At 43.9% G+C, this 25000-nt stretch overlaps 1 protein-coding gene across 8 annotated transcripts in view; it reads left to right on the top strand.

Moving 5' to 3' along the window:
- The window catches only part of LOC129843275 (pleckstrin homology domain-containing family A member 6-like), a 169372-nt gene that overhangs the window by 57074 nt on the left and 87298 nt on the right, over positions 1-25000 (top strand). The window contains exons 1-2 of one of the 8 annotated variants that reach the window (XM_055911979.1): positions 993-1092; positions 2092-2185. The exons of 5 other annotated variants lie outside the window; for them this stretch is intronic. The gene's annotated coding sequence lies outside the window, so the exon portion shown is untranslated. Of the gene's footprint in view, positions 1-992; positions 1093-2091; positions 2186-14356; positions 14376-25000 lie in introns of those variants that run through there. 2 more of the 8 variants (XM_055911970.1, XM_055911988.1) reach the window with 2 other exon arrangements.

Raw genomic sequence — 25000 nt, 5'->3', positions numbered from 1 at the left:
ATACACAAACCTCAATGTGTGGGCCATATGATTTTATCACTCTTTGACCAAGCTTTTGAGATTTGACCAAGCGTTTGACCAAGCTTTTGAGATTCAACAAAGTCTTCAGAGTCCTTCAGAGTTGAGTATTTTGCCATTATGTAACATTCAGTAGCCCATTAGCGCAGTCCCACATGGATAATATGCATGTGTAGTGTGTGTCTGTGTGTGTGTACCTTGCCTTGGCTGTGAAGGTTACTTGATTAGGGGTGGCCTTGGGGTCGGGTTGAGTGTTTGGCGCAACAGATAGAGCGAGATGGGGTGGGGGGGGGGGGGGGGGTTAAGCTGGCCTCTGACAAGAGTTCATGATTGGAAAGGAGAAGACAGGCAGAGGAGAGGCAGGGGAGTGAGGGAGCAGACAGGGCCGAACGGATGGAGGGAGCAAGTGAAGGAGGGAGCAGATGGAGAGAAAGATGGGAATGAGCATTGTGCTTGAATACAGCTGTCTGCTCCTCTGGGAATGTAATCCATGTGTATGTGTCTGTGTGTGTGCGCACCTTGCCTTAGCTGTGTAGGGAATATAACCCATGTGTGTGCACGAGTTCAGCTCAGGGAGAAAGAAAAAGATATTAGCCGCAAAGGAACAATTGTTTCTGCTCTCTGCCCTGTTTAAATTCCACTCATACTGGCCTCTGGACCCTGGCTCTGAGTCAACTGTCTGCAGAGAGGGAGAGAGCGAGAGAGAAGAGAGCGAGAGGGAGGGAGGGAGGGAGGGAGAGAGAGAGAGAGAAAGATGCAAAAAGAGAGGGAGAGAAAGTGGGAAGGTGGAGGACATTGTGAGGTAAATAGCGAGGGGAGTAAGCAAGTGATAGTGTGAGAGAGGAGGGTAGAGTAAGTGAGAGGGGAGGGTAGAGTAAGTGAGAGGGGAGGGTAGAGTAAGTGAGAGGGGAGGGTAGAGTAAGTGAGAGGGGAGGGAGGGAGAAGAGAAAATAGTGGAAAGAGAGGGCAGAGCAGACTGCATTTCCAGGCTGCGAGATAGGTGCATTAGACGGAGAATCTACTGAGAGAGTTCAAGAGAGAAAGGAGGGGGATCATGGAGGAGTCAGCAGTGAGGTAGGTCTGTCTTCATTCTGCTCTTGCACTATATATACAAAGGTATGTGGACACCCCTTCAAATTGTTGGATTCGGCTATTTCAGCCACACCAGTTGCTGACAGGTGTATAAAATCGAGCACACATCCAGTAGAATGGCCTTACTGAAGAGCTCAGTGACGTTCAACGGGGCACCGTCATAGAGGAGGCTGGAGAGCGTAGATTTAGGAGGACAGGCTCATCATAATGGCTGGACTGGAATTAATGGAAAGATACTCAAGACAATTATTACACTATTTAATTTATTCCATCCCAATCATTACAATGAGCCTGTTCTCCGTCCTGCCAGCCACCACTGACATGAACACATGTAAACCCCTAATCACCCAGGCACATACAGTCATGAAGATTCTTACATGCATACCTATACACACTCACACGTCACGGATGCACACAGACAAAACAAACTGTATCTGTTTGTGATGCAACCGTAGCCACGATAGAGGAGACCACGTGGAGAGAGAGAGAGAGGTGTGTGGTTATCTATGATCAACCAGGTCAGCAGTAGTGAGTGGTAGAGCATGTTAATAGTTGACCAGGTGATTGTGAACTTGCCTCCTATCTAGCTGTTCTGTTCAATGTTCCCTTTGCTATACCTGCTCTGGCCTTCATATCAGCAGATATCATGGTAGAGTCTGTGTCCCCAATGTACTACCAACTGTTTTTAGTCGGGACACGGTTCTGGTTCTGAATCCGGACCCCCAGTCTGCCTGTTGAGTACGGCTGGACGAGGTCATCTGTATGTGGATCTTACAGTAATAAAGTGACCAATCAATGGCTAGCGGCCAGTCAATGGCATTTACTGAGTACCAATGGGCTTCAGTACCAAGAATCATTGATCCATTGGTCTTTCCTGGAGATCCATTGTGACCACCCCCTGTCAGACTGACTAGTGATGTTACTGAGGGTGATAAGATAGTTATTCTCCCTGACCTCTTGTTTTTGTGGCTGGGTTCAAAGGTCAAGGGAAGGACTCCTGCCTGACTGAACCTGCTGTGAACCTACGCACAACACGGAGGCACAGACGTGCACAGACACACTCACACCAGTGGAGGTTTGTGCCATTTAAGATGAGGGAAGATGATCACTTTTGTTTCTATTTCAGCATGTTGGATGACTGCCATTCATATTCCATTCACACAGTTCAATGTAACATCGATAGGTTTAGGCTACTACACGATACTAGAATATTCCCTGTACCCATCATGAGGTTGCGGCAACCTAGCCTATGAATGACGTTTACAACGTAGGTGCACAGGTCGAGAACATTTTGAGTAATCAAGGTGACAGACAGTGACACGTTCAATACCACCTTGCACAATCTTGCCTGCATATAGCTGATCTAGGGTGTAATCATTAGTCCAACAGTTGTAAACAAGTATTTCTATTGGACAAATTCAGGTATGTTTATTCCATTTACTTCCATTTAAGAAATGTTTTTCAACAGAATCGGCGCAATGAATACACCCCTGATCACACGCAAACACAGTTCACTTTCATAGCAGCCACATGTAAACAGCTCATTGTATATATAATTCCTTCTTGCATCTATTTACGCGCTATTCTCCTCTCACCCTTTCCCATTCGCTCGTGGACTTCAGTGCACAACACATCAGTTGTCTGTTACCAGGAAGAAAAAAAAATTCTAAGCCAAACCTTCATATCATGAACGCTAACCACTACACACAGCCTACATTGTTGGCACGTCATAGTCAACATATGTACTAGAACTAACGCGTTAGTAAACCCACTACATTCATATGGTAGTATAGTATGCTTACTTACTTACTTTATTGTGTACTTCATATTTCCTATTCTATTTCTAGTGTTTTTTTTATATTAATACATTGTTATTGATTATTGCATTGTTGGGTTTTGAGTTTGCAAGAAAGGCATTTCACTGTACTTGTGCATGTGACTAAAACTTAAATCATGCAGTACAGTGTATAGTCAGCAGCAAGCAGTTTAGCAGTTATACTGGCGTGCCCCAGTGGCAATAAATTACTAAAACCAAAAGCTTACCTTGACTTGGAGGACTTACAGTGTTGGATAGCCATAGCCAGCTAGATAACATAGTATAGTAGTAGTATCCCTCTCTGTTTGAGCCAGGTGTTTGAGTAGGCTAGTAAGTGAAGAAATATATACTACAAAATATGTGTCTCTCTCTCTCTCTCTCCTTCATTTTGGAAGAAATTAGTTTGTTCAAAACTTTTCACCTATTTTCTAAGTACTAGATTCATTCTCTGATCCTTTGATTGGGTGGACAACATGTCAGTTCATGCTGCAAGAGCTCAGATAGGTTGGAGGAATCCTTCAGAAGTTGTCATAATTACTGTGTAAGTCTATGGAAGGGGGTGAGAATCATGAGCCTTCTAGGTTTTGTATTGAAGTCAATGTACCCAGAGGAGGACAGAAGCTAGCTGTCCTCCGGCTACACCATGGTGCTACCCCACAGAGTGCTCCTGAGGCTACTGTAGACCTTCATTGCAAAACAGTGAATATGCACTATGGAGGGTGAGAGTGTTTTAGAGGAGTGGGTGAGAGGAGAGGATGAGGGCTCTAGGGGAGGGTTGAGATGGGAAGCTGGGTTGTCAGAGATGAGGGAGGGAGTCTCTCTTCCACCAGGACGTTTTCTTGGCAAACAGAGAGAGGAGACCGGCCTGTTTTTCCTGGAGGAATTCCTCTAGTTCAAACAGAGAGAGAGAGAAAGAGGGAGGGAGAGGGAGAGGGAGAGGGAGAGAAGTAAGGGAAGTGTGTGATAAAGATAAAGCTTAGACTCAGTTCACCCACAATAAAGTTCAAGAAGAGGAAAGGGTGACAGACTTTTGACTTCTCCAAGTGAAACCAGGAATTCATTTTAATTCAGCTCTATTTGCACTGTGCCTCAAGTCATGTATCACTCTATGACTAACAAAGGGCACATGCCTGTTTCCTTCAAAGTGAGGCCAAACACAACAATGGTATAGTACAAAACATATAGGCTGAGAACTGTGAGAAACATAGAAAAGGACCAGATTCTATAGGTGGAACCCGTCCTTCTCTCGACCAATCCAGGACAGGTATGGCGTTTGATTCTCTACCTTTCTTCTCCTCTATGGGTCAGTGCTCTGCCTGGGACTGTTTGAATGATTTGTTGACAGGTGAACAGGTGAGCAGGAAGCTGACACATGATCACATGTCACTTCCTGTTCAAATCTCACCTGAGGGTTCAGAGAGGACATTCACCTGAGCAAGTGGACGAACGCACGCACACACACACGCACACACACACACACACACACACACACACACACACACACACACACACACACACACACACACACACACACACACACACACACACACACACACACACACACACACACACACACACACACACACACACACACACACACACACACACACCTCTGTCTCTCTACAGTAGTATGTAGTCAGTTTATGTGCCGTGTGGGGCCTCTCTGGCGTTGTGCCTCAGTATTGTCGTCTGTGGAGTTAACGAGAGCCTGAGTGTGCCGATGGAGAAAGAGAGTGGAGACAGAGTCAGGGATAGAGAGACGGATGGGGGATTTTATGGCCTGGAACGTTCCGGCATGGTCCCTCTGCAGCTGGAATGTACCGGCAACGCCCCTTTCGTAGCTGGAATGTGTGCTTACCGGGAATATTCCCTCTGCAAAACCGGGAATGGGATGAAAATAATCCAGCTCTTTGAGAGTTTTGGGACTTTAAGTTTCCATCTGCCAAATGAGGATTCTGAGATAATTGGTTTGAAAGTTCCAAACCCTCATTGGTTTGAATGGTGCCAGCAATTGTTATATTGTATTCTTTTGAACGTAACCACATGAATCGTGGTAACTAGAGTAATATGTCAGTAACTCAATCATTTGGATCAAAATGCAGCATAACCTGATAGTGCCAGGCTCTCTCGACTTCTGGCAGGATGTATTAGCTTCCGAGAGAGCATTCTAGAACTTGATTTTGATCGTAGTAAGAACTTCAGTGAGACTGTGTGTTGTTCTGATGTCGTAGACAGCGTTGGCCTCAGTCTATTGGCCTCAGTCTATTGGCCTCCGTCTATTGGCCTCCGTCTATTGGCCTCCGTCTATTGGCCTCCGTCTATTGGCCTCTGTCTATTGGCCTCAGTCTATTGGCCTGAGTCAATGCTGGTATGCTGTTGTGAAACGGTATGCTGTTGAATCCCTCCTGGAGGCCTGGGACTGGGGTTGGGAGAGGACGTGTTATGCACTGAGCTCACTGTGGGACTGTGGGAGGTCAAACAAGGAGCCAGAAAACTTGACGGCTGAAGAGTAGACTTTCGCTTTGAGTGTATTGCTGATATCCCAGTATGTACGTTACTATATGATTAGAAAGGTAATCTCTCCATGTACATTATCTATGTCATAAATACATAGATTGTTGAAGTCCCCGTGTAACATTGGAAGCTTGCTATGAGCATTTATTTACTTAAGCCACTGGGGTTCCCCTTGAAAGAGGTTTCCACTGTGAGACGCCACTCATTCAGACCAGTGCCAGAGGAAAGTCACAAATGCTCACACGCGAGTACGCACGAGTGCACACACCATAGCGCACCCGCACACAATCTTGCATGCACGTACACACACACACACACACACACACACACACACACACACACACACACACACACACACACACACACACACACACACACACACACACACACACACACACACACACACACACACACACACACACACACACACACACACACACACACACACACAAGTGGGCACAAGTGGGTCACGTTTGTTTAAGAGCCTCGCCACTGTGACCAAGCTGATTAGCTAGTGTGGTTGTGTCGGCGCTAGTAGCTAAGCTGTGCTGGATAAGCTTCTAATTGTAAAATGAACAGCAGGGGAATTCCTAAGAGACCCGCAAAATCACTCCTTTGTTTTAGCGCTCACTGAAACACATTGGGTCAGGAGGTTTACACATTTAGATGATGGAGGGGCCAATTTCCTCCAGTTCTATGTGAACGTAATCAGGGAAAGATGCTTCACGCTAGTTAGCCAGGCATTCAGCTCTGGAGCAGTGGCCAAAAAAAGGAACCCCTGACTGAGGTTATTCACCACAACCTGAGTTCAACTCTGACTCAAAGCAGCTCTATTATAGACTCCCATGCAACATCTAAATATCAAAGCCATTAATGGCTCCGGGAATAGACTTTGTACCAGAGTGGTTTGTGTAACGAGCACAGTGGAGACATTCTGAAGTGAATGTTACCGTTGACCGGTTTCTCTGTATTCATGCTATTTTTTTTTTAATCCTCATCCTCATTCTCATTCCTGGGTTGTTAGCAATGAGTTGAGTGTTCCACATGTTATCAGTGTGTTTGTTCTCTGTGTATCAGTGGCAGTGCAGCAGGCGTATGGTTTATGTTAGCGGTTAGCTTCTATTGCTAACAGGGACGTTATACACTAATTAGCCTGCCTGAATGCATATCTGGCTGTCTTTAACTAAAGGCCAGGGCCAGGGGCCAGCCTCTCCTCCGAGTCCCCCTATCCTCTCCTCCGCTTCCCCCTAGCTTCTCCTCCGTTTCCCCCTCTTTTATCCGAGATGGAAGATGCCTGCCTCCTCACTCTAGCTGCTGTTTAATCAGATCTGTTTCTTTCTCTCTTTGTCGCTCTCATCTCCATGTTGACACAGGGCTATAATTGGAAATGGGAGAGATTGAAGGGAGTCGGATATCCTCGTCACCGAGAGGAAGAGGGAGGGGAGCTAAAGAGGAGGCAGATTATATGCAATGTTCCTTTGCAGCCTTCTGATTTAATGTGATGTGGTGTTTAGAGGATGGAGGGATCACATGGTTTAGGTTTGACAGACAACCAACAGAACGGATGACTTGTTGTTGTACGTTCTATTCAGATACAGTGTCACAGAGCCAGATACATTTTACAGATTAAAAGCATGTTCAGAACCTCTTAAACGTTAAGTCCCTTATTTTGGGGCCTTTGAGCGGTTCTGGACCAATTCCGGCTGACATTTTTGTGTACGGAGCGCTCTGTGAATGGCGCGACATTAATTACTGTACACTCCGTGAAGTCGCTGGTTGTCCCGCTTCGCTCGTCGTTCTTTGCTCTCATCTGAGATGCAGAACGTGAAACCTGACACCTCATTTGCATAGGGACCACCACATCACATTTTCTGGCCTATCCAGACAAAGGATCGATATCCACTGCCTGTGAACCTCGCAGCTCCCCTTACAATGCGGCATATGGAACGGGAGACCCTTAGAGATTGCAGCAAAAGCAGCCTCGCTGTGATCTTCTCAGAACCTGAAAAAATACAAAATAATTTAGTCGAATTTAACCTTTCAGGAGCCTCTACCCCGGGTCCGGGAGCACCCCCCCCCCCCCCCCCCCACCCTGATTAGCATCGCTAGCATAGCGTCACAATTAAATAGTAGCATCTAAATATCATTAAATCACAAGTCCAAGACACCTAATGAAAGATACAGATCCTGTGAAAAAAGCCACCATTTCAGATTTTTTAAATGTTTTACAGGGAAGACACAATATGTAAATCTATTAGCTAAGCACGTTAGCAAAAATCACCATTTTCTTTGTCCACCATTTTCTCTCAACACCAGTAGCTATCACCAATTCGGCTAAACTAAGATATTGATAGCCACTAACCAAGAAAAAACCTCATCAGATGACAGTCTGATAACATATTTATGGTATAGGATAGGTTTTGTTAGAAAAATGTGCATATTTCAGGTAGAAATCATAGTTTACAATTGCACCCACCGTCACAACTAGACTAGAATAAATACATAGAGCAACGTGTATTACCTAATTACTAATCATCAAACATTTCGTAAAAATACACAGCATACACTAATCGAAAGACACAGATCCTGTGAATACAGACAATATTTCAGATTTTCTAAGTGTCTTACAGCGAAAACACAATAAATCGTTATATTAGCATAGCACATGTGCAAACATTACCAGAGCATTGATTCTAGCCAAAGAGAGCGATAACGTCAACATCGCCAAAATATATTAATTTTTTCACTAACCTTCTCAGAATTCTTCAGATGACACTCCTGTAACATCATATTACAACATACATATAGAGTTTGTTCGAAAATGTGCATATTTAGCCACCAAAATCATGGTTAGACAATGACAAAAGTAGCTCAGCTGGTCAGAAAATGTCCTGCACCATATTAGACAGTGATCTAGTCTTATACATAAATACTCATAAACTTGACTAAAAAATACAGGATGGACAGCGATTGATAGACAATTTAATTCTTAATACAATCGCGGAATTACATTTTTTAAATTATCCTTACTTTTCAATACAGGTTGCGCCAAGCTAAGCTATAGCAAACAAAATGTCGGCATAAGCGTTTAACATTTATCGACAGAAACACGATTTATCATCATAAATTGTTCTTACTATGAGCTGTTCTCCCATCAGAATCTTGGACAATGAATCCTTTCTTGGGTCTAATCTTCTTTTGGTCGAAAGATGTCCACTTGTCCGTCGAAATGCCCACTAACGTACGACCGGGACCCCGAAACGTGCCCGGAGCTTCAAAGTCTATTACAAAGCAATGCCTCAAAATCGCACTAAACGGATATAAATTGCTATAAAACGGTTTAAATTAACTACTTTATGATGTTTCTAACACCTATAACGAGTAAAAAGATGACCGACGCTATATTACTGGCTAAACCAAGGCTTGGAAAAAGGCCAGTCAGATATCCTTCTTGCGTTGAGAGCACAGTCGAAAGGAACGCTACTTCCGGTATTTGGTGATTTATAGAGCTAATGATTGCGCAATCGACTCCATTCAAATTGTCACCACTTACTGACATCTAGAGGAAGGCGTGGGCAGTGTTTGTATCTCATAGGATTTACAGTGGCTTTTAAAACTGATCTGGAACCAGAGGCCAAGATGTCTAAATCTCACACACTGGGAGGAAAAGTGCTGTAGAATGAGTTCTGTTTCACTCAGAGACATAATTCAAACGGCTATAGAAACTAGAGAGTGTTTTCAATCCAATAATAACAATAAAATGCATATTGTACGAGCAAGAATTGAGTACTAGGCAGTTTAATCTGTAGAGGAAATTATGCTAATGCGAAACAGCACCCCCTATAGTTGCAAGAAGTTAAACAAGACCACGCTCTGCTTAAAGCTGAAGTTGTAACGAGCCAGCAGACATTTGAATGGCATCTTTGCGTCGCCCAGAGGACAGTGGGCAGAAAATACTCTGTCGTCAGTTATATTAAATGGTGCCAATTTTGTACTGTCACTAAGTATGATCATATTTATTTTACAGTTCTAAGAAATGTGAAATATTATAGTATCAACTCCCCTTTGAGTCCGGGAGTACAGTTCATCTGTGAAACTACAGAGTAGACCTTAGCCTTTCACACAGAAAAAGTAGACAGACAAATAATCCTTCTGTCTCGTTGATAGCCAACACGGTCCCAGCGTTATATGAGCCCTTTCTCATTTTCTCTGGCAGTGTGAGTTAGCGCGATGAATAGGATGTGTCAAAACAGTAAATGTTCATTCCTTCATGGTTCTGTTTTGTCATGATGCTTCCCTCCTCCTCAGCCTCCCTGTCAACTTATCTAGGACCGTCTTGTTAGCTCTGTGAGGAGGTTGACAAACTCCAGCTGCGTTGGTCCAAGGAGTGATTTGTCAAAAACATTCCCAGGCCTGACCCTTATCCCTCTCTTAATACATCTCTGCTTGTCAGAGATTAGCTAGGTCTCTTTGTCTCGGTGGTATGCTGCCTTCCCGCCCCACTAACTAACTGGCCTCTAGATTTAGAGGATGAAGTTGACCATTGTTAGCACATTTCTGTGCCCAAATCAAATGGTAAAGTTGTGTTTGAGGATACTGAATCACTGGGCCTCACTGCTAAACAAGGCAGAAAGCTGCATGTTAGCCAAAACAAGAATGGGTTTCTGTGTGTGTGTGTGTGTGTGTGTGTGTGTGTGTGTGTGTGTGTGTGTCTGTGTCTGTGTCTGTGTCTGTGTCTGTGTGTGTGTGTGTGTGTGTGTGTGTGTGTGTGTGTGTGTGTGTGTGTGTGTGTGTGTGTGTGTGTGTGTGTGTGTGTGTGTGTGTGTGTGTGTGTGAGAGAGAGAGAGAGAGAGAGACTGGCATGACCCTATCAGGGTAGGGCAGCTTAACGGTGGCCTGACTGTCAGGATGTTAGAGGAGGAATCCACTAGATGCTTAGCGAGGTCATCGGACAGACATGATCTGGAGGAGGTGACATACTGTATATAATAGATTGTACATGATGGACTGCTAAACTGATGAATGTCCTTGAATCATAGTGTATTGACAGAACGTCTTATTTAGCATACTTTAATAGACTGACATCACAAACAAAGTTATCTTCTAATCTAATCTTCTCCATTCTATTTGGCATCAAGAAAATAGTCTTCAAATTGTCTGTTTCTCATTTAAGGTTGTTACCCCTCTCTATTAGAAAAATGATCATTATCCGTGGTTATTTTTGCTCCTATCGCTCATTATCTGACATAATTCAGTCAATACTACACATGTGGCATTAATACACTTAATAAAGGATATTATCTGGTAAACCTGACTGCTTTTTGCATACATTTATAGAGACTGGTGTTTGAAGTCCACCTAAACCATGATAGATTGCTGACTCCTGTACTGTACTGAAATCCAGCCAGTCCACTCCTGTGTTGACGCCGCTCTGCATGCTGCTGGGCCTGCAGTTTAGGAACTCTACCCTCAAGTGCACACACACGCACACAATTGAGTTACTCCTTGTAATTAGAAAAGTGTGTGTGTGCGTGTGTGTTTGTATGTCTCTCTCTCTGTAGAGAACAGCTTTCACTGAGTTTGTGAATGCACTGAGTGCCACATTAGTCTATGATCTTAATCTAGCTGCCTCCAGAAACACATTAACTGCTGGGAGGATTTGCATTGACGTTAACACCGCTGATCAATAAAGTTCATTTAGATTAAGGTTTGGTGCGCCAGAGGTTCATCTACTTAGGTCATCAGTAAACGACAATGTTGACGGTGTGTTTGCAGTAGTTTGTTGCTTGGACGCTACATTTTACACTGTTGGTTAACTCTTTTGAAGGCAGTGAAGGCATCTTTCTCTCTCTCTCTCTCTCTCTCTCTCTCTCTCTCTCTCTCTCTCTCCTCTCTCTCTCTCTCTCTCTCTCTCTCTCTCTCTCTCTCTCTCTCTCTCTCTCTCTCTCTCTCTCTCTCTCTCTCTCTCTCTCTCTCTCTCTCTCTCTCTCTCTCTCTCTCTCTCTCTCTCTCTCTCTCTAAGCAGAGCTGGGTTCTGTTTCAGTCGTGCTGCAGTGGGTGTGGGTCAACACTAGAGGGGGCTAGTCTGCTCTAGAATGAGACGGTTCCGCTCACTTGGTTTAATGTTCCAGTGTTGATATCAAAACCATTGGAATAGGTGAATAATTTCTAAATATGTAACAGTTGACTCATAGAAAATAGTCTACAACATCTCATGAGCAAGACGATACAGAGTTCGACTTGAACATGGTCGTGTAGTTGCAAATGCCATCTCCTCCAGCTAGAGCAGTGTGTTCACTACTCTTCTCTCCTGTCCTAGTGTGTAAGTGGATAGTAACCAGGCTGCGGTGCAGACTCACTCACCAGGGATGTTGACATCGGTGCAAATCCTCCCAGCAGTTCATGTGTTTCTGTTTCCTTCAAAAAAGGATTTCAAACACCACGTAGGGAATAGGGTGCCATTTGGGACTCTGTTGTCATCTTTAGATCTTCATATCCTCCTGCTATCAGATACAATATTGTGTTGTCTCAGACTTGGCACTCGGCACTCAGCTGCTGCCTTTAGAACTGTTGGCAAGCGGGCTGTGGTCACGTGAATCTTATTTAAATCTCAATGATCTTATCTGCCTGTGTTTGTGTGTGTGTGGACTTGTTGCTGTTTGCGAATATATGTGTAGCCCACAACCACGTGTGTGCATGCGTGCCTGTTTGTGAGATACTCTTGATGTGAATGTGTGACGAACCCAGCAACAGACTAGCCTAGTTCCCCTCCAGCCATAATGAAGTCCCACACTATGAAGTGTTTTGGAATAGATTATATGTTATTCATATGGTCATATTTCTGTCAGCAGTACAGCAATCCCATTAAAGAATCATGCAATTACCATTACTGTATTATAGGCTTGTGTTTGACCTTGTCTACCGATGGCGGTAATGTCTGACCCAGCTTACTACAGCAGAATACATTTGGTGCACAGCTCTAATATTTTTGTAGGCCAAATGTCATTTTGAATAAGGTTGCAGTATATGCTATGAAATCAAACACATCCTCATGTCAGAGCCGGGTAACTGGCTATCTGTTTGTGCTGATTGACTTTATGTCTTATTATTTTGCTGTGCGGCCAATGGCCAGGCAAAATAAAACCTCCAATAGAGGATTGTTTGTGCACTGGCTTTTCATACGTTCATCCGTCATTGAGGGTGAGACTGACGGTCAAATCCTCAACCTCCACAGAGAAAGCCTTCTGTCGAGTGACAAGGAAATGGTAGGATCTCAGAAAGTGATACTGACAGGCAGAAACGTGGTGGCAGATAGTCTCTCTTTCTCTCTATCGCTCTGTCTCTCTCCATACCTCCCTTTCTCTCTCTGAGGAGCCATACACATGTTTGCTATTAGACATTTCATTTCTCTGACAGCAGCACTCCCTTCAGACCTCCGAGGCTATCTGTCATCAGCTTGATTAAGACTCCAACCATGCTATAATAACACACAAACCTGGCCTACACGGACAGGTCTCATTCCCTCTAGTCCTCCTCCTCCAAAGAATGAGAGAGAGAAAAATAAAAGAGAGAAAGTGAGAGTGAGAGAGAGTGAGAGTGAGAGAGAGAGAGATGAAAGATCTCTAGACCTGGCATTGAGCCCCCATCCATCTCCCTGGGGATATGATGTCATCAGGGTGCGTCTGATAGATTTACAGCCCTCTGGGCACACGATAATGACCTGTACAGAAAATTCTACATCCATAACCGATACATTACATCCAGATCTGCCGGATCGTGTTTCATGACGCAGTTACGCAACCCTGGAACCTGTTTACCGAGATTAGGGACCGGTTAAAAGCCTGTGATTGGTTGACTTTCTGTGGACTTCTGTTTATTGTTTCACATTGTGGATGGGTCAAGGGGCTGTAAAAACTCGGAGACCAATAAATACCTTGTCACAATGTTTCTCAAGGGATTTTTCAAGGGGATCCGTTTTCTAGGGCAAGTCAGCATGTTATCATCTACAAAAGTAGCATTCTCTTGTGCTTGTTATCTGGTAGTGTGTTAGTACTGTAAACGGTGCTTAGCTGTATACTGTTAGTGTATCTTGGTGAGATGCAGTGTGTACATTTTCATGTGTTTTTTGAGGCATTTGTTGTCCTGTGATCTGTGCCATGTTGTGATGCTATTGTATATCACATTACTGTGCTGCCCTGCACTGTGTTGTGTTAATGTGTGGTTGGTAATTGTGGGGGTTGTTCCGTGGAAGATCCAGTAAGGCTCAGTCAGCAGTCTCTGCCCAGGCTTCATTGATCTGTTTGCGGGGAGTCTGAGGCCAGAGAGCCTCAGTCTCCAGAGACCCAGAGATCAATACCCTCAACAGCCTGCTGTCATACATTAGACATGGATACACTCAATACACAATACAACTAAACCCAACACTCCTACCATCTCTCTCTCTCTCTGGCGCTCTCTCTGGCCCTCTCTCTGGCCCTCTCTCTGGCGCTCTCTCTGGCGCTCTCTCTCTCTCTCTCTCTCTCTCTCCTCTCTCTCTCTCTCTCTCTCTCTCTCTCTCCTCTCTCTCTCTCTCTCTCTCTCTCTCTCTCTCTCTCTCTCTCTCTGGCTCTCTCTCTCTCTCTCTCTCTCTCTGGGCGCTCTCATCCTCTCTCTCTCTCTCTCTCTGGCGCTCTCTCTCTCTCTCTCTCTCTCTCTCTCTCATCTCTCTCTCTCTCTCTCTCTCTCTCTCTCTCTCTCTCTCTCTCTCTCTCTCTCTCTCCTCTCTCTCTCTCTCTCTCTCTCTCATCTCTCTCTCTCTCTCCTCTCTCTCTCTCTCTCTCTCTCTCTCTCTCTCTCTCTCTCTCTCTCTCAGTTAAATGGTGGCTTAGTGCAGGGCCGCCCAATTCTGGTTCTGGTTTTCTTCTAATCCGCGACTAATTCAGACCTGGTACGCAAGGTGAGTGCAATACATGTTTTTATTTTTTTCAATTGAACCTTTATTTAACTAGGCAAGTCAAACCCAGGTGACGCTGGGCCGATTGTGCGCCACCCTATGCGGAATTAACTACCAAGTAGAAACAAAAACCAGAGGTGTTTGTGGTTCAGTCAGCTCCGTGTATCTAACTAAGTAATTGGAGACCTTGAGGAATATGAGAGGGAATTAGGACGCCTTTTCATGCTGGACTGTACTCTCTTCTTACTTACACAACCAACCTAATAGGGTATTTCTCATATGTGTGTGCGCGTGCTGGTGGACTTTTATGTCAGTGGAATATTCCCGGAGAGGACCCCTTTAGTGTCCCACTAGTTTGCCTACATCCCCTCAGGTTCACCACAGCAGTGACGTGATCACACCCTGCATAAAGTCATGATAACTAACACTTCCAGGCAGGCCTACATTACTTTACTATTCATTTATGTGCCTATTTACCTATCTACACGAAGCCTGCAGCGACTCTTTATGGGTTACATTCAGATAAAATGACCATAAGTCAGATAACATTACAATAGCAAACGGTCTGTTCGGGTCACTGCTGCCTCAGTCCTGCAATAAGGAAATGCTGTCATTATTCCTTCATGTAATGCCCAGCATATTATCAGGTTTCAGCAGGGACGGGTTTGTACACAGAGATTGCGGTCGTGTCCATGTGGTAATGGATTTAGTCTTACCTCTGGGTAATGTACTGTATGTTGTTCGAGAATGGACGGACAAATTGATTTTTTGCTGCTTCCCTCAAAATTACATTTTTTATGAATCGTATGCTAGTAACAATGTTTTCGATGTTGTTCTTTGCCAGGTTCTGGGTAATAACATCTACTGGGTAGTCATTACCAAACTTCCTCCTTCTCTTTCTCCCCCTCCTTCTCCTGTCCTCTTCTCTTCTGGTCCCTGGGCCTTCCTGTGTGATGTGGTTCGGGCCGTGGCCATATTAGGAAGGCAGAGTAGATGTTACATCACTCTGCGACAGAGTTTTTACTGGAAATCTTTGTTTACTGAAATGTTTATATGATTCATCATTTGCCTACCGTATCATTAGCACCAGAGCACACAACTCGTAGTTATGTTGTAGGAGTGAGAAGGGAGTTATGCAGTTTCAGGGATTACATGTTTGATAGTCAGAAGGTTAGCTCTGCTCAGTTGTTATCAGAGACTCACTGGCAGTTAGAGAGTCTAATGAAGGAGTTTGAGGTTTGGGAACCCGACCGGGTCGCTGCGCCCCTGTGCTGAAGGTTTGCCAGCTAACTACCTGCCAACAAGTAGGAGCGATCACAGAATGATCAGAGAATGATCAGAGAAGGATCAGAGAAGGATCAGAGAAGGATCAGAGAAGGATCAGAGAAGGATCAGAGAAGGATCAGAGAAGGATCAGAGAAGGATCAGAGAATGATCAGAGAAGGATCAGAGAAGGATCAGAGAAGGATCAGAGAAGGATCAGAGAAGGATCAGAGAATGATCAGAGAAGGATCAGAGAAGGATCAGAGAATGATCAGAGAAGGATCAGAGAAGGATCAGAGAATGATCAGAGAAGGATCAGAGAAGGATCAGAGAAGGATCAGAGAAGGATCAGAGAAGGATCAGAGAAGGATCAGAGAATGATCAGAGAAGGATCAGAGAAGGATCAGAGAAGGATCAGAGAATGATCAGAGAAGGATCAGAGAAGGATCAGAGAATGATCAGAGAAGGATCAGAGAAGGATCAGAGAAGGATCAGAGAAGGATCAGAGAAGGATCAGAGAAGGATCAGAGAATGATCAGAGAAGGATCAGAGAAGGATCAGAGAAGGATCAGAGAAGGATCAGAGAAGGATCAGAGAAGGATCAGAGAATGATCCCAGTGGTCGCAAGACTGTGAACTTGACCGCATGTCCAAGCTCTCCCCTCTGGTTCCCTATCAGAGAGCTAGTCTGCCAAGTGACCTGACGCTGGATTAAAACACACCGCTATGCTTGACTTAAAATAGGTCTTTATAGCAGAGTATTGCAGTACTAGTGAAATAACCCTATGTTAGTTATTGGAACGGGCTTGTAGGTACATGCGTTGATCCTGCACTTAGGCCTACTTCTATTGTTGTACACGTTTTAGCATTAACTTGGATTAAAGTAATTAGCAGTGGTAAGGACTATGAAACTACCTGTACTTACATACAGGTACAACATGATTAAACCAGTTGTTGCCTACAGTACGTGAGGTAAAGCGTTTCCATTGAGGCTTACACAGTAATGTGTTTTTAATAGATTGCACATGAGTACGGTGAAAGACAGAGGCTGATACTCATCAGAAAGCAATTTAACATTTTTGAGGAATTTAACATTTTTGATGAGGAATTCTAAATTGTTAATGAGCAATTCCAAATTCTAAATGAGGAATTACATACAGTATTACAAGACCCATTACCCACCCAGCCACCCTCCCAGCTCTGACATTCTAATCTGAGGTGCAGTGTAGCTGTAGTTTCTCTACTTCTGTCTACATCTCTGTAGGTTCGACAAGGACTACAATACCCAAAGACCATTCTCCTGCTATATATAAAATGGAGTGATCAAAAATGCATGGAGAAAATCTCTTATAGGCCATTAACTATTCATGAGACTGAATATTCATCAATTCACACTGAGCGAGGAGACACTATTCAAGAAAGCCATTTGACAAAATATAGCATTAATGCTCATATGAATAATTCAATAAGGACATTGAAGATGAATAGAAAAGAAGGGGGAAGCCTTCGTCTCTTTCTCACGCACAAAGAAAATGTGAGATATGTCTGGGTACAACTCAGCGTCGACTTGCTTGTAAACATTTAGCATTTGAGAGAGGCTTTGAGAAAGGTATTCAAAGAGTTTGTGAACGGTTGCGAGGTTGACAACAGTATAACTGAAACACAATTATCTATATGAAGAACTAGATAGGAGTAAGAGGAATTATTGCATTTTGAGTTAGAAAGCCAAAACCGCCCACACACACACACACACACACAAACGCTGACTCAAATTGTACTCTAGGCCTACTGTATACTCTCTCTCTCTCTCTCTCTCTCTCTCTCTCTCTCTCTCTCTCTCTCTCTCTCTCTCTCTCTCTCTCTCTCTCTCTCTCTCTCTCTCTCTCTCTCTCTCTCTCTCTCTCTCTCTCTCTCTCTCTCTCTCTCTCTCTCTCTCTCTCTCTCTCTCTCTTCACCCACTCACCCCTTGTGTTTGTCTCTGAGTGATAATGGAACTCTTCCTCCTCCTAAGGCTGCTGTTAACACACTGACCCTCTGGCTGGCCCTGATACTGCGCCCTGAGTACTGTGTGTACTCAGTGAGAGAGAAGGGGGGTGTGATTAGAGATACTCAAACATAGTAGAGAAAATACAGCCATACAGTGTCCACGCAGTGATTTTTGTGGCATTCTTGTTTTCTTCACAAAAATAATTGACCTTATTTAACTAGCTCTTAAGGTACAGGATTATCCTCTACGTTCGAACACTGTACATGATAGAAGAACAACTGACACGGGTACCCTGCTCCACCCACCCAGCATTGCTACTATATCCTTTGGGTTTTCGCCAGACATCGTTTTGCGTTCAGGCCAAAAAGTTCAATTATGGTCTCATCTGGCCGCAGCACCGTTTGCCACTTGGCCTCGGAATCTACAATGTGCTTTTTGGCAAAGCTCAAACGAGACTTGATGTGGCTTTTTTTGAGGAGTGCTTTTTTTCTCGCCACCCTCCCATAGAAGCCAGATTTGTGGAGCGTTTGTGATATTGTGGTCACATGCACACATTGACCAGTCTTTGCCATAAAGGCCTGAAGCTCCTTCAAAGTCGCCATTGGCTTCTTGGCAGCCTCTCTGATCAGTCTCCTCCTTGCCAGGTCATCCAGTTTGGAGGAACGGCCTGATCTATGCAGGGTCCGGGTGGTGCCATACGCCTCCCACTTCTTAATAATGGTCTTAACTGTGTTCCGAGGGAGAGACAAAGCCTTTGAAATCTTTTTATATCCATCCCCTGACTAGTGCCTTTCCACAACTTTATCTCGTCGAACTTCTGAAAGTACTTTTCCACCCATAGTAGATTCTTTGCTTTGAATTGCACTACTAAGTAGTGGAGTCCTCTATGAATAACTGGTTTTATTCTGAACTAATCAAAGTCACGACAATTGATCACAAATGGAAGCCAATTAGCTTGATTTGTGATCTGGAAGGTGGTCGGTTATACCTCAGCAAGTTTGCAATTCTAAGGCGGGGGGGGGGGGGGGGGGGGGGGGGGGGGGGGGGGGTGGGGTGGGGGGGGATTAACTTATCCAAATAGGGTATTTTACTGTTTCAATTGTAAATAATCTTCAGAGTTTATTTTTTATTTTTTTCACTTTTCACTTGGATATTGTGGGTTACTGTGTGTACATAAAGCCGGAAAAAGTCACATTTTATGTGTTTTCATCTCAGGCTGTAAGGCAACAAAAGGTGAACATTTTGAAAGGTGGTGGTGACTTTCTATACCCACTGTATATGGAAAAATCTATGTCATTGAAATAAAAGTATAATATATATCTCAGCCTGGCTTTCTGCATCAATCCCCAATACATCTCTTGTTTCATCTGTGTTGTCACACACACACGCCCACACGCACTCACACATTAAATACAACCCAGGCGAAGCAGACCGATACATCAGCAACCCAGTCACTTAACTATCTCAGGTTAAGTGTGTTACGTAATACAGCGACTTCCTGATAGTAGAACACCTTCAATCCATCAGATTACAAATGTCCAAGCCTCTGCTACCATAGGGAAAAACTGCCATTAGGGACGGATGGTGGACATGAAAAAAGAAATGTCTTCCACGGCAAATGGTGACATTCACTGCATGAAAAGGCACATTTATGGGTCAAACACTCCAGTGCACAAGTCCGAAAATGTACCGTATCTGGAAATTTGCGAGCACGTGTCCAGCAGTGTTTGGCCCTGCACACGTCCCGTAAATCTCTAGTGAAGAACCACTTTTGTGCACAGACGTGTATATGCCCCGAAACAATTCAGTAAACCACCAGAAACGACGACACAAGTCTACCCACTTACTAGGATACATCTTGAAATTCCAATGCACGCCTTTGACACTTACATTTTAGTCATTTAGCAGTTGTTCTTATGCAATACATCTCTGTCCATGTCTGCCCAGATCTCTCCTATAAATGGCAGTAAATATCTGTGCACTTGCTCAAGGTTGTGCAAGCTTCGCCCCCCACTGAATGCTAATGCTAGTCATTGCTAGCTTGCCTCAGTGGCTGGTATGTTAAAAACATAATTAGGAAAAATGTATGAATGAATTACATTGAATTAGGAATTCATGAATTAATAAATCACTTTTATGTTTTGGTATTATTATCAATATCACACAAGTTCCTACACTTTTTCAGAAATAACTTTCAAGCACCACTATCACGGTTTTTCCAGCACCCCACAACATACCTATACTAAAATAACTCTTAGTTCCTTGAATAAAACACACAAATACACTTCTTGAAGGATGACAATTCATTTCATTAGAGCAGGAGAAAGCAGGTAATTGCATCTGCATTTAGGGCACTCAGGGCCTAAAACAAAACTACATCCCATGAAGCCCTGGGCCAAGCTGGATGACTACTGCCTGTAAGGACCGACACCCGGGATGAGAAGCAGGTACGGGGAGTCAAACATTTCGGAACAGCGTCAGCACACGGGTAAACAAGGTCATATGACAATCAATGCAGAAGCAGGGAACAGAGCGTGGAACCAGACAGATATAGGGAAGGTAATGACAGATGTGATTGAATCCCGGTGAGTCCAATAATCGCTGATGCGTGTGATGGTGGGAAGGCAGGTGTGCGTAATGATGATGGCAGGAGTGCGCAATGCTGGGGAGCCTGGCGCCCTCCAGTGCCAGGGGGGAGAGCGGGAACAGGTGTGACACTGCCAGTAATCTGCTCGATTCTTTTCATATGAAGGAATATGAACGAGCCTGTCAAAGATCAACAAAAGTGTTTTCTAAAGAATCAAGCACAGTACTAACAGGAGCCATCCAGCTTGGTCCAGGGTGAGCCTCCATTGTGTTCAGGGTTGAGAGGTCCATGGAATATAGGTTGCCTTGATGAAAACTCCCCAGAAATGATTTGTGTGGTGTGGCTTGCCACGTTGCTCTGTTGTTCATGACTACGGGAAGTGAGCACCTCATTCCAGAAGTAGGGGGACTTGACGAACATCACTGGTTTGTTGTTTTGCAGGCCATCCTCCTAATCCCTCATTAGGTCCATATTAACTCCTCTCCAAATGTCTCTCTCCTCCTCTGCAAGCACTCTTGACCGTGCAACTAGAACCAATAGAATACAGTAAACCAATGCATCAGTCTCAAGTCCCACCAACCCCAGATTGATAGTAAAGCAGAATTCCAACCTTTGACCTTTATCACTTGCCTTGATTATAGTTCCCCCGAACAGTGTTTTATATCTTGTGAAATTACTGAGATTATTGGTATTATTGTGAGAGAATTTTTTTTGAATTCTATCCACCTGGTTTAAAGGGGCTCTGCATGCCTTTGGCAACATGCACTCACAGTATCACCCAACAACAACCTACCCAAGGTCGTTATAATCAAACGAGCTACAAGTTTTGTATTTAATACTGTCAGTTCACAGAGCTACAGGCAAGTGGACTATAGTAGGAAACATAATTTTTGCCAAAATGTGTACCAAGCTCATGATTACTGTTATTTTGAGTAAAACAGTCAATTCAGTTCTGAGAAAGAGGCAATTAGTGTTCCAACAAAGTACCATAATTGTGAGATAAGGAACTATGGGGGATAACGCAGCAACTCTTGATCAGGTGGGTGGAATTCAACGTTTGTTTTCATTGTACTCATCTAGAGTCAAATATATAACTTGAAACATGTAATAGGGCCATGTATGAACTTTGTATTCCAAGGGCCAGGAGTAATACAGGAGTAAACCTAATTAAATAAAAAAATCTCTAGAAGAATCTACTTTACTAATTGCCTTTGCAAAACATTTATGTCGTACTAGGTGTGTATGTATGAGGTATCAGGATTTGAACAGGGTTAGTTAGCTAGTACTGTTAGCTAGTTTATCACTGCAGATGGTGGTGGGCAAAACCCCTAAATATACACCCATGTATTATATGGGCAACAGTACAAACAAATTATAGAAGAGGCCTGTGTATTAAATGTAACAAAAACCCATGAACAGCTAGCCAACTACAACATAAACTAAAAGTGGCTAGCTAGTAGGGAGAAATGGTAGCTAACGTTAGCGGTTAGCAATTAGCATGCAACTGTTAGATACAAATTTCATAAAAAGTACACCTAAAAAGTACATCTAAAATACATCAATCAAATTCAATCAAATGTATTTATAAAGCCCTTCTTACATCAGCTGATAACCCAGCCTAAAATGCCTAACGGCAAGCAATGCAGGCGTAGAAGCATGGTGGCAAGAAAAAACTCCCTAGAAAGGCTGGAACCTAGGAAGAAACCGAGAGAGGAACCAGGCTATGAGGGGTGGCCAGTCCTCTTCTGGCTGTGCCGGATGGAGATTATAACAGAACATGGCCAAGATGTTCAAATGTTCATAGATGACCAGCAGGGTCAAATAATAGTAATCACAGTGGTTGTAGAGGGTGCAACAGGTCAGTTAGCTTTTCATAGCCAGTCATTAAGAGTATCTCTCCTGCTGTCCCTAGAGAGTTGAAAACAGCATTTCTGGGACAAGGTAGCACGTCCGGTGAACAGGTCAGTTCCATAGCTGCAGGCAGAACAGTTGAAACTGGAGCAGCAGCACGACCAGGTCAACTGGGGACAGCAAGGAGTCACCAGGCCAGGTAGTCCTGAGGCATTGTCCTAGGGCTCAGGTCCTCCGAGAGAGAGAGAAAAAAAGAGAGAGAGAGAGACAGAGAGAGAGAGAAATTCACACAGGACACTGGATAAGACCGGAGAAATACTCCAGATATAACCCCCCCGACACGTAAAACCTCTCTGGGATAGACGTCCCGCAAAATTATGGATATTAAACATTTAGGAACATACAAGTGTCTTATATCAGCTAAATACTTGTTAATCTAACTGCACTGTCCAATTTACAATAGGCTTTACACCAACAGCATGCCATGCAATTGTTTGAGGACGGCGCCCCACATCAAAATATTTTTCCACCAGCACAGGTTCCATAAATTCACAAATAGCGATTAAATATTCACTTACTTTTTGAAAATCTTCCTCTGATTTGTCATCCAAAGGGTCCCAGCTACAACATGTAGTGTCGTTTTGTTAGATAAAATCCTTCGATTTGAGTAATCCACTCGTTCAACATGCAGAGAAGGGATTCCAAAAAGCTACCGCTAAACTTTGTTAAAACAAGTCAAAATCCATTTCTATTTCATCCTCAAGTACCCTAAAATGTAATTAAACTATAATATTTCATACGGAAAGAAGTATGTTCAACAGGAAAACAATATTAGCAGGTGCGCGTCCTCTCCGTCACGCGCGCACAGACTGATTTCCAAGTCTGTATCCCAGTACTAAAACTCATAATTCTTCCTCATTTGGGAAGAAACAAGCCTAAAACCTTGAACGAAGACAACTGACATCCAGTGGAAGCCATAGGAATTGCATACTGGGAGCTGGATTGAAATGTTTCCCTATACGTTCTAATGGAAGAGCATGGGCTCTCAAAAAAAAAAAAAGAATCCGGTTGTTTTTTCTTTGGATTTTCTCCTACCATATCGATTGTGTTATAGTCTCCTACATTATTGTAACACTTCTACAAACTTCAGAGTGTTTTATTTCCAATGGTACAAATGATATGCATATCCTGGCTTCAGGGCCTGAGCAACATGCAGTTTACTTTGGGCACGTCAGACAGGAAGTTGAGAAAATAGGGGCCTAGCCTTACTATTGCAGCATAAATACTGGAGGCTGAGACGGAGGGGTCGGGAGGCACTGTGGCCACGTCCAACAATACCCCTGGACAGGGCCAAACAGGCAGGATATAACCCCACCTACTTTGCCAAAGCACAGCCCCCACACCACTAGAGGGATATCTTCAACCAACAACTTACTATGCTAAGACAAGGCCGAGTATAGCCCACGAAGATCTCCCCCACGGCACGAACCCAATGGGGGGGCTCCAACCCGGACAGGAAGATCACGTCAGTGACTCAACCTACTTAAGTGGCGCACCCCTCCTAGGGACGGCATGGAAGAGCACCAGTAAGCCAGTGATTCAGCCCCTGTAATAGGGTTTGAGGCAGAGAATCCCAGTGGAGATTCATTAGTGTTGTTTATATGTACAAACGTTTATAACAGAAATAAAATAATCTGAGACGCATTCTTGTTCTCATGAATTTGCATACAATGTGTGTGAGCGAGTTAAGCTGGTTTTTCACTCGGTCAAAACACTTAAATTAAATTAAACATCAAAATGAGTTTAGATAAACATGTAATCTCTAGACTTTGAAAAGAAACCAAACGTATAAATGCTACCAACCTGAAAACAGGATAAATAAGGAGACACAGAGAGTTGGCTTCTTTTCACTGGGCTTCTCTTCCAACAGCTGAGGTAGAGAGGCACGCGCCTGTGAGATTTGAGAGTTTACGTGATGTGCACAGTCCGGATTATTTGAGGTAGATATGTGGATATAACTAGAAATAAATAAACAGTAGAAGCAGCTTATGTGATGAGTCCAAAAAGTTAGTGCAAAAAGGGTCAATGCAGATAGTCTATGTAGCTATTTGGTTAACTATTTATTTAACTATTTAACAGTCTTATAATTTGGGGTAGAAGCTGTTCAGGGTCCTGTTGGTTCCAGACTTGGTGCACCGGCACCGCATGTCGTGCGGTAGCAGAGAGAACAATCTATGACTTGGGTGGCTGAAGTCTGACAGTTTTTAGGGCTTTCCTCTGACACCGCCTGGTATAGAGGTCCTGCATGGCAAGGGGCTTGGCCCCAGTTATGTAATGGACTGTATGCTCTACCCTCTGTAGCGCCTTGCGATCGGATGCCAAGCAGTGTCCATACCAAGCGGTGATGCAGCCATTCAAGATGCTCTCAATGGTGCTGCTGTAGAACTGAAGCTTGAAGCTCTCGACCTGCTTCACTAAAGCCCCATCGATGTGAATGGAGGCGTGCTCGGCCCTCCATTTCCTGTAGTAGTCCATGATCAGTTCCTTTGTCTTGCTGGCGTTGAGGGAGACAAAGGACCTGATCGTATTAATGCATAATTGGGAAGTTACTATCCCAGAAATTCCCTTATCAAGCAAGTGTTTCCTGGGATGCACAAAAGTGTACAGGAGTCCGCACACTCACATTGGGGAATTCCCAGCCATGACCGTGCATCTTACATTTCACAGGAATAGGCCAGATCTGATTTCACACAGAAATGCTGCTTTCATGCAGTGATTGTGAACTTTTAATATGGCCGCCCCTCCCGGGGCCCTTGGCTCTGTGCTTTTATGCTGAACTTGTCTCTTTGTGAAATATGGATCTAATTATGACACTATGAGTGACAGAGAAGCTACGTCTCTCTATTAGGGGGAGGGAAGGAAAGGAGTGGCTGAGAGGGGG

This window comes from Salvelinus fontinalis, chromosome 3, assembly GCF_029448725.1.
Source record: "Salvelinus fontinalis isolate EN_2023a chromosome 3, ASM2944872v1, whole genome shotgun sequence".
NCBI classification, from domain to species: Eukaryota; Metazoa; Chordata; class Actinopteri; order Salmoniformes; family Salmonidae; genus Salvelinus; species Salvelinus fontinalis.
The sequence above is the reverse complement of the archived record's forward strand: the minus strand, read 5'-3'. Positions and strand labels throughout refer to the sequence as shown.